This window comes from Mustela nigripes, chromosome 4, assembly GCF_022355385.1.
Source record: "Mustela nigripes isolate SB6536 chromosome 4, MUSNIG.SB6536, whole genome shotgun sequence".
Classification (NCBI taxonomy): Eukaryota; Metazoa; Chordata; class Mammalia; order Carnivora; family Mustelidae; genus Mustela; species Mustela nigripes.
Genome location: NC_081560.1, coordinates 106,671,013 through 106,678,561, shown reverse-complemented (window position 1 = coordinate 106,678,561; position 7,549 = coordinate 106,671,013). Strand labels below are relative to the sequence as shown.

Genomic DNA, 7,549 nt, shown 5'->3' with positions numbered 1-7,549 from the left:
ACACAGCAGACACTGTGATACACAAACACATCCAGAAGACCTTTGAGGGCTGACAGCCTGCTGGAACAATGAGGAATTCACCTGGGTTTCTGCCTTTCTGCGAGGCCCAGAAATTTCTGGGTAACCCAGGTGATGTGTCATGAGAATACAAGTGTACTTCACACTGTACATCTCCTCAGGGTAGACACCAAAATCCATGTTCGTATATGAAACTCCGAGATGCGTGCATAAATCAAGAGTGATTCTGTCATCTTGAAAGAAAAACACACTGTTGCACTGCCACATGTCTCGTTTCTCCTCGAGTGACTGCAGGAAGTAGCGATTGCAGTCAGAAATCTCAGAAAGAAAAATTAGAGTAAGGGCACACCTGAAGTTTACTCCTGAAAATACTTGGAGAATGACTATGACCAATAAACCAGGGCTTAGTTCATGAGACTATGTCAATGAGCTTATACCATCTCATGTCCTGGTCAAACCCTCATGTCTGGGAGATGGAGGGACGTCTCCATCTTCCAGAGCTACTATTAGGGAAAAAGGTGGAGACAATACTGACAGGAGTCCCTACTTCAGCAGGAGAGCCAAAAACACCTTGCCCCTCCATAATCCCAAATGAAAATAAACATCTTGGGGCGCCTGGGTGGCTCAGTGGGTTAAGCTTCTGCCTTTGGCTCGGGTTATCTCAGGCTCTTGGGATCGAGCCCCACATCGGGCTCTTTGCTCAGTGGGGAGCCCACTTCCCTCCTTCTCTCTCTGCCTGCCTCTCTGCCTACTTGTGATCTCTGTCTGTCAAATAAATAAAATCTTTAAAAAAGAAAAAAAGAAAAGAAACATCTCATTATACTAGTGTGCAGCAGTGATTATGCAGGAGAAATTATTATTATCATATTATTATTAGATGATATATTATTATTATTATTATTATTGTACTATATTGTTAACCTTTTGAATTCGGACACCTAAAATTTTTAATAAAATATGAAGGCCTTTTTTTTTTTTTTTAAAGATTTTATTTATTTGAAAGACAGAGATCACAAGTAGGCAGAGAGGCAGGCAGAGAGAGGGGGAAGCAGGCTCCCCACTGAACAGAGAACCTGATGCGGGGCTTGATCCCAAGACCCTGCGATCATGACCTGGGATGAAGGCAAGAGGCTTTAGCCCACTGAGCCACCCAGGTGCCCCATGAAGGCTTTTTTTAAAGAACAAAAACTTCAGACTATATCTTTATCCTAGAAGTTCCCACTACAACTGGCTTCTGTATTGGCCAACATTTAGCCATTCAGATAAAGTCCATATTTAGTGCTTCGTGTGTATGCATGTGTAAAATAAGAGGACAGTCATAAATCTTTAAGATTGTGTATAATAACTGAAATAAGGATTCTTGATACACAAGGTCTCGTTCTGGGGAAAACAGCTGGAGAACAGTATGCTGTTTTCAAATGACGGAGGGGAAATATGCATTCGGTTATGAGAAAGGGAAGGAGAACAAGACCAAATATTAATAAAAGGGGAAAAAGCTTTTTCTGCCATCTTTCTCTGCCACAGTAACAGTGTGAACAAATATCCCACAGATGCCCTCAAGAACATTAACACTGCTGAAAGGGAGAGGTGAAGGCCAGGTTCTTAGGAGGCCCTGCACCAAAGTCATCGTCCCGTTTCCTCACTGTGATGATGAAGCTTGAGTACATTGGCAAATTTGAAATTATTGATGACCACAGAGCTGGGAAAAATGCTGTGATCCTCACGGGCAAGTTAAGCAAGTGTGGCATGACCAGCCCTAGACTTTTATAACTGAGAGATCTAGAAAAGTGGCAGAATATTTCCATCCCCTCAGTTTGGTTTCACTGCATGGAAAAATTCTTCTGGCAGCATGCACCACGAAGAAGGAAGAATCCAGGCAGGAGGGAAAATCCTGGGATTTCTTTTTCCTAGAAATATAATATACATGGCACGTGAAATTCCTCAATGGGAAAAAAAGAAAAGGAAAATAAATTACAGTCAACTGATGTTTGACAAGGGTGCCAAACAATTCAATGGGGTTAAGAACAGTATTTTACTCCCAAGCAGCCACATGCAAATAATGAAACAGGAGCCCTGCCTCACACCATACAGAGAAAATAACCCAAAATGCATCAAAAACATAAATGTTAGCATTAAAATGATAAAGTTTGGGATGCCTGGGTAGCTCAGTTGGTTGGACGGCTGCCTTCTGCTCAGGTCATGATCCCGGAGTTCCCGGATCGAGTCCTGCATCAGGCTCCCAGCTCCACAGGGAGTCTGCTTCTCCCTCTGACCTTCTCCTCGCTCATGCTCTCTCTCATTGTCTCTTTCTCAAATAAATAAATAAAATCTTTTAAAAAATAAAAATAAAAATAAAATAAAATGATAAAGTTTTCAGAAGAAAACACAAAGGTAAATGTTAGTGGTCTTGAATCTAACAAAGGCTCCTCAGCCATAACACCAAAGTACAAGCAACTTAAAAAATAATAATAAACAAATAAATGGGACTCAACCAAAATGTCCCAGTTTTGTGCTTCCAAGTACCCCATTGACAAAGTCAAAAGACAAGCCACTAAATGGGAGAAAATATTTGCAGGTCATATATGAGGAACATGCATTCAGACTGTGTGAAGAATTCTTACAACTCAAATAAAAAGACAACCCAATTAAGAAATGAGCAAAGAACTTGAAAACACATTTCTCCAATATTCAAATGTATACATTAATATATAAATGTATATATGAATATATTTTACATTATCATATATTTATATAAACATATTTATGTAAATATATATTTACATTCTTAAATATGTATTTAAATATAAATATAAAATATATAATATATATTTAAAAATACACATAAGGTATATATAAAATATATGGGACAATAAGCACGGGAGAATATGCTCAACATCACTAATCATTTGGGAAATGCAAATCAAAACCATGGTGAGATACCACCTCCCACCCACGTGGATGGCTACTGTCAAAAAACCCAAAAGCAGGTGTTGGCAGGATGTGAAGAGCTGGAACCTGTAAATTGCTGGTGGGCTTGGAAAATGGAGCAGCCACATTAGAAACGGTTTAGTAGCTCCTCAAAATGCTGAACACAGAGTTGCCATATGACACACCAATATCACTCCTGTGTATAGAGCCAAGAAAAAAAACTATGCCCACACAAAAACTTGTGCATGAAGGTTTAGGGTTTATTTGTCATAGCAAAAAGGTGAGAACAACCCAGATGTTCATCAACTGATGAACAGATAAATAAAATGTGATCCAGCCAGCCAGTGGAATATTATTCAGCCTTGAAAAGGAATAGAATTTTGATACGTGCAACGACACAGAGGAGCCTTGAAAACATTCTGCTGATTGAGAGAAGTCAGCCGCAGAAGACCACATATTGCATAATTTGATTTATCTGGAATTTCCAGAATAGCTAAATCTACAGAGACCGAAAGTAGATTAGCGGTTGCCTAAGACTAGTGGTGATGGCTAAAGTTTTCTTTTGGGGATGATGAAAATGTGCAAGTAGTTCAGTATAGTATAGTTAACTATACTGAAAGCCATTAAATTGTCCACATTAGATGGTGAGTGTTATGTCCTGTGAATTATATTTCAATTAAGCTTTCATCAAAAAATGCAAAGAACTTCTATATTTATCAAGTAGAAAAAGAATGAACTTGATTAAAAACATCAAAAATGGGGAAAATAAAAACAAACAAAATAAGATGGGAGGAATAAAATCATGACTGTTTATCATTACATTACTGACTTCTTCTATTAAATCAAAGTTCCTATCGGGGGGTTACAGATCCACGCTGTTCAAGAAACATACTTAAAATGGCAAAAAGGATTGAGAATGTACCAGGTGAGGAGATACCATGCAAAAGAGAAAGCCGGAATGGCAAAATTCATCGCAGACAAGTTGGGTCTAAAGTTATAGGTACTAAGATGAAGAGGGACATTTTAAAAGGCAGAGTTTGGAAAGAAGATGTAAAAGGTATAAGCAGGTATACATCTAACATCATAATACCTAAAGACTCTAAAAATGCAATAACAAGGTAAAATTTTAGCTTTTCAAATGGGAGTATCTACTAGAAGGAGGGAAAAACAAGGACACACAGAAAATAGACATCCTTATTTCCCTCAGAAAGCATTTCTTTCTTACACCTAAGAAAAGCCATATTTGTAAAGATTAATTGCATACTAGGCAACAAAGGAAACCTATACAAGCCTTCCAAATTAAAGATTTAAAGAACAGTTCTTTGATCACAATCCAGTAGAATCAGAATTAGATAACCTGGTAACAAAAAATTGAAACTACATACAAGTTAAGAAATACAGTCTTCAGTCAAAGAAGAAATCATAAGACGACTGAAGAAAATCTTGAAAGCAATGGAAAGGAGACTATTTCATACCAAAACTTACAGAAGACACCAGAAGTTATACTCTAAGGAGACTTTAGTGCCAAATGTCTTCAATTTCAAACATTTTTTTTGAATAAAAGAAACTGTACTCATTGAAACCTATGAGAAAAGGGCAGCTCAATAAATCAAAAGAAAGGAAGTAATTATAATAAAGATAAATTTTTAAACTAATAAAAATATGAGGGGCAAATAAACTCAAAGTTATTTCTATGAAAGACTAATGAAATAATAAAAAAAAACTTCACATGCCCTATTTAGGATAAGAGAGGGGGAATATCGGGTGTGGGAGGGGGTGGGGAGAGAGGGAAGGGGGATGGGGAGAGGAGGGTTTCAGGGAGGAGGGAACAGAGAGAGAGGGAGAGAAAGAGAGTTGCAAAACAGATAAGGATTGGGAACAGAGATATAAAAGCAAATGCATAATATAAAAGAATCACTAAACTGCAAGGCACTTTATACAAATCAATTTGATAACCTAGAAGAAACGATGATTCCTAGGAAAACAAAATCATCAAAATGATTCAAGAATGGAAAATTCAGAAGATGAGTTCCAAAACCAGACAGATTTGCAGCTGGATAACCATCATTCTACTGTTAAATGGCAACAGGCAATTAAACAATAATAAGCCAATTCACTTGATGAAGCTGAGCACAATTTTAATACCCAAACCTGAGAGGGAGGAGAGGGGAAGCTATTAACAAATCTGGCTTAGGACAGATTAGCTAACAGAAACTGAACTAATGTTAGCAAATAAAAGAAGTCAGGCATCTATCAAAGGACTATATCCTGAGACCAACTTGGATTCATTCCAGGAAAATAAAAGGAGCTCAAGACCAGAAAGTCAATAAGATTTACCTCATCACTAAATTAACTGTGAAAAAACTCTTAAGACCATAGCAATAAATGCATTTGATAAAAAATAAAGGCACCTGATAAAAGGTGAGCAGCCATTCTTTATAAAAATGAAGATAAAAACAGAAGGACGTTATGCAGGAGGAATTATTAACCGGGAAGCACTAGATCAAGAGGTAGATAAAATGAGCCCATATTTGTTAAACAGTGACAGAGCCCCATGCGTGCGTGGATACAGGCAAATGAGCTCATGGATGAGCACCAGGCTGTCAACAGGTATTATAGGGACAAAGGCAGTGGTGAGGAGAGGAGAGTCTTAACAACAGGGAAGAAGGTAAAAGGAGGATTGCAGTTAAAAATTGTGCATGATACAAACACATGCAAATAAGGCCGGATATTTTCCCATGTATAGTTTTTAAAACCCTGCACACATTACTGGAACTACCAAATCTTGCTTTCAGCTCCACAGCCCTCACGTGCTTTCCCAGTACCAAGATGCAGGGGAAGATCCTCCGTTGGTGACCCCCTATGTCATGGACAGGTGAATCAGCGCAGGGGCTGCAGGTCGGAACTCAGGCATTGCCACACCCACCCCAGCTCCTTGCTCGCCCAGCCCCCACTCTGTCTCTGAAGCGGCAGGCACTTGGAGTTGTTAAGAAGCAGGAATCTGAGCAGTTCTCTGGTTTCCCCTGGAGCCATCTGCATCCATCATGTTTCCCACAGCTCTCCCCGAGTGTTGGTGCTGGCTCCCCCCGAGTGTTCCCTCAGCTCCTAGCACACCCTTCTTAGGAGAGCACCTAGTATACTCCACGTCACAGTGCTCTGTTGGTCACCCGCGTCCATTGATCCACTCTGCGCTGGCTGAGGGCCGGAGCCCCCTCTTGTTAACTTCTCAAGTCCGTTTCTAATGCAGGAGCACCTGGCACATAAGCACCCTGTCAGTACCTGCCAAATGAATGAAATGTACTCAAAACATAGTATGAAGTCTGCGTTCTGAAACTCCTTTTTGGAGCCGTTTGCTTTCATTTTCCCAGGCAATTTAAAAAATTTCCAGCCTTGCTGCCAATAACCTGAAGGGGTAAAGGAATGCTGGCGTGCCCCATGGGACATGTCACTCTGGATGGTCCTTTGGCAGCAGGGACTACGATAGCACTCTTCCAAACCCAGCAGGATGGTGGAAGGGGTATGTGGCTGAATGCCTCCCGGGTCTGACCCTGTGTGACGCCACCCGGTGCCTGCAGCTGCCCTCTGGAAGGTGTTGCTTTAGCGGCAGAGCCGGAGGGCACTGAGCATGTGTCTGTCTCCAAAGTCCTGGGCACCACATCACAATGCCTTTCTGAGAAGCAGAATCAAGGACAGTTGCTGATCTTCATTCCTTCCCACCAAAGGTATCTCATATGCCATCTTTGGAAGTTGGAGCCAGGGGGCGCCTGGGTGGCTCAGTCGCTTAAGTGTCTGCCTTCAGCTCAGGTCATGATCCCAGGGTCCTGGGATCGAGTCCCACACATTTGCCTCCCTGCTCAGCGGTGAGCCTGCTTCTCCTTCTCCCTCTGCCATTCCCCCCACTTGTGCTTTCTGGCTCTCTGTGTGTCAAATAAATGAATAAAATCTTTTTAAAAAGTTTGGTCTGTACTCTTTAGCCATTCTAGTTTCCCTGGGGTAATTTGCCACCTCCCTGAATTTACCTGCATCTTTCCCAAAATCTACTTATCTTCCAGCCTTCTTGACCATAATGAGTCTATAAATTTTCAATAGACAGTGTGAACTTACACTTGCTAATATTTGCATAACATGCACCTCTTTCGATCTCAAAGAAAAGCTTCACACTGCAATGGTCTCTAATCTCCAATTAGAGATCCGGGATCCCACTGGAATTCTACATGCCTGTCCCCTAAGATGCCATAAATTGTGGTCCAGTTTCCCAGCCAGACAAGGAAAGCACATGGGAAATATTGCTGAAGTATGAGTAAGTATGAGTAAGAGCCAACGAAAGGGAACATATTTATCTGCCTTGAATGCTGGGACCTGAGGAAAGCAAGTTTCCTTACAGACAAATCAGGAAGGAGGTGCAGATTGCTTTTTTATGTCACTCTGAAGTGGAGGTCTGCTCACTCACAGAAGCTCAGAATCTTCACAAAGGACAATGCCCCCCACCCCCAAAGTCAGCTGGGGATTCTCAGGAAAACTTTAATTGAAAGTATTACGGATTCTCTAACTTCCCAAAATGCAGGAGGAACATCTACAAGCAAGACTGTCACCACTTTTAGAC

At 40.7% G+C, this 7,549-nt stretch overlaps 1 pseudogene; it reads left to right on the top strand.

Moving 5' to 3' along the window:
• The first annotated feature begins 1,650 nt into the window (after positions 1-1,650).
• On the top strand, positions 1,651-2,358 carry LOC132015154 (small ribosomal subunit protein uS8-like; annotated as a pseudogene).
• The last annotated feature ends 5,191 nt before the right edge of the window (positions 2,359-7,549 follow it).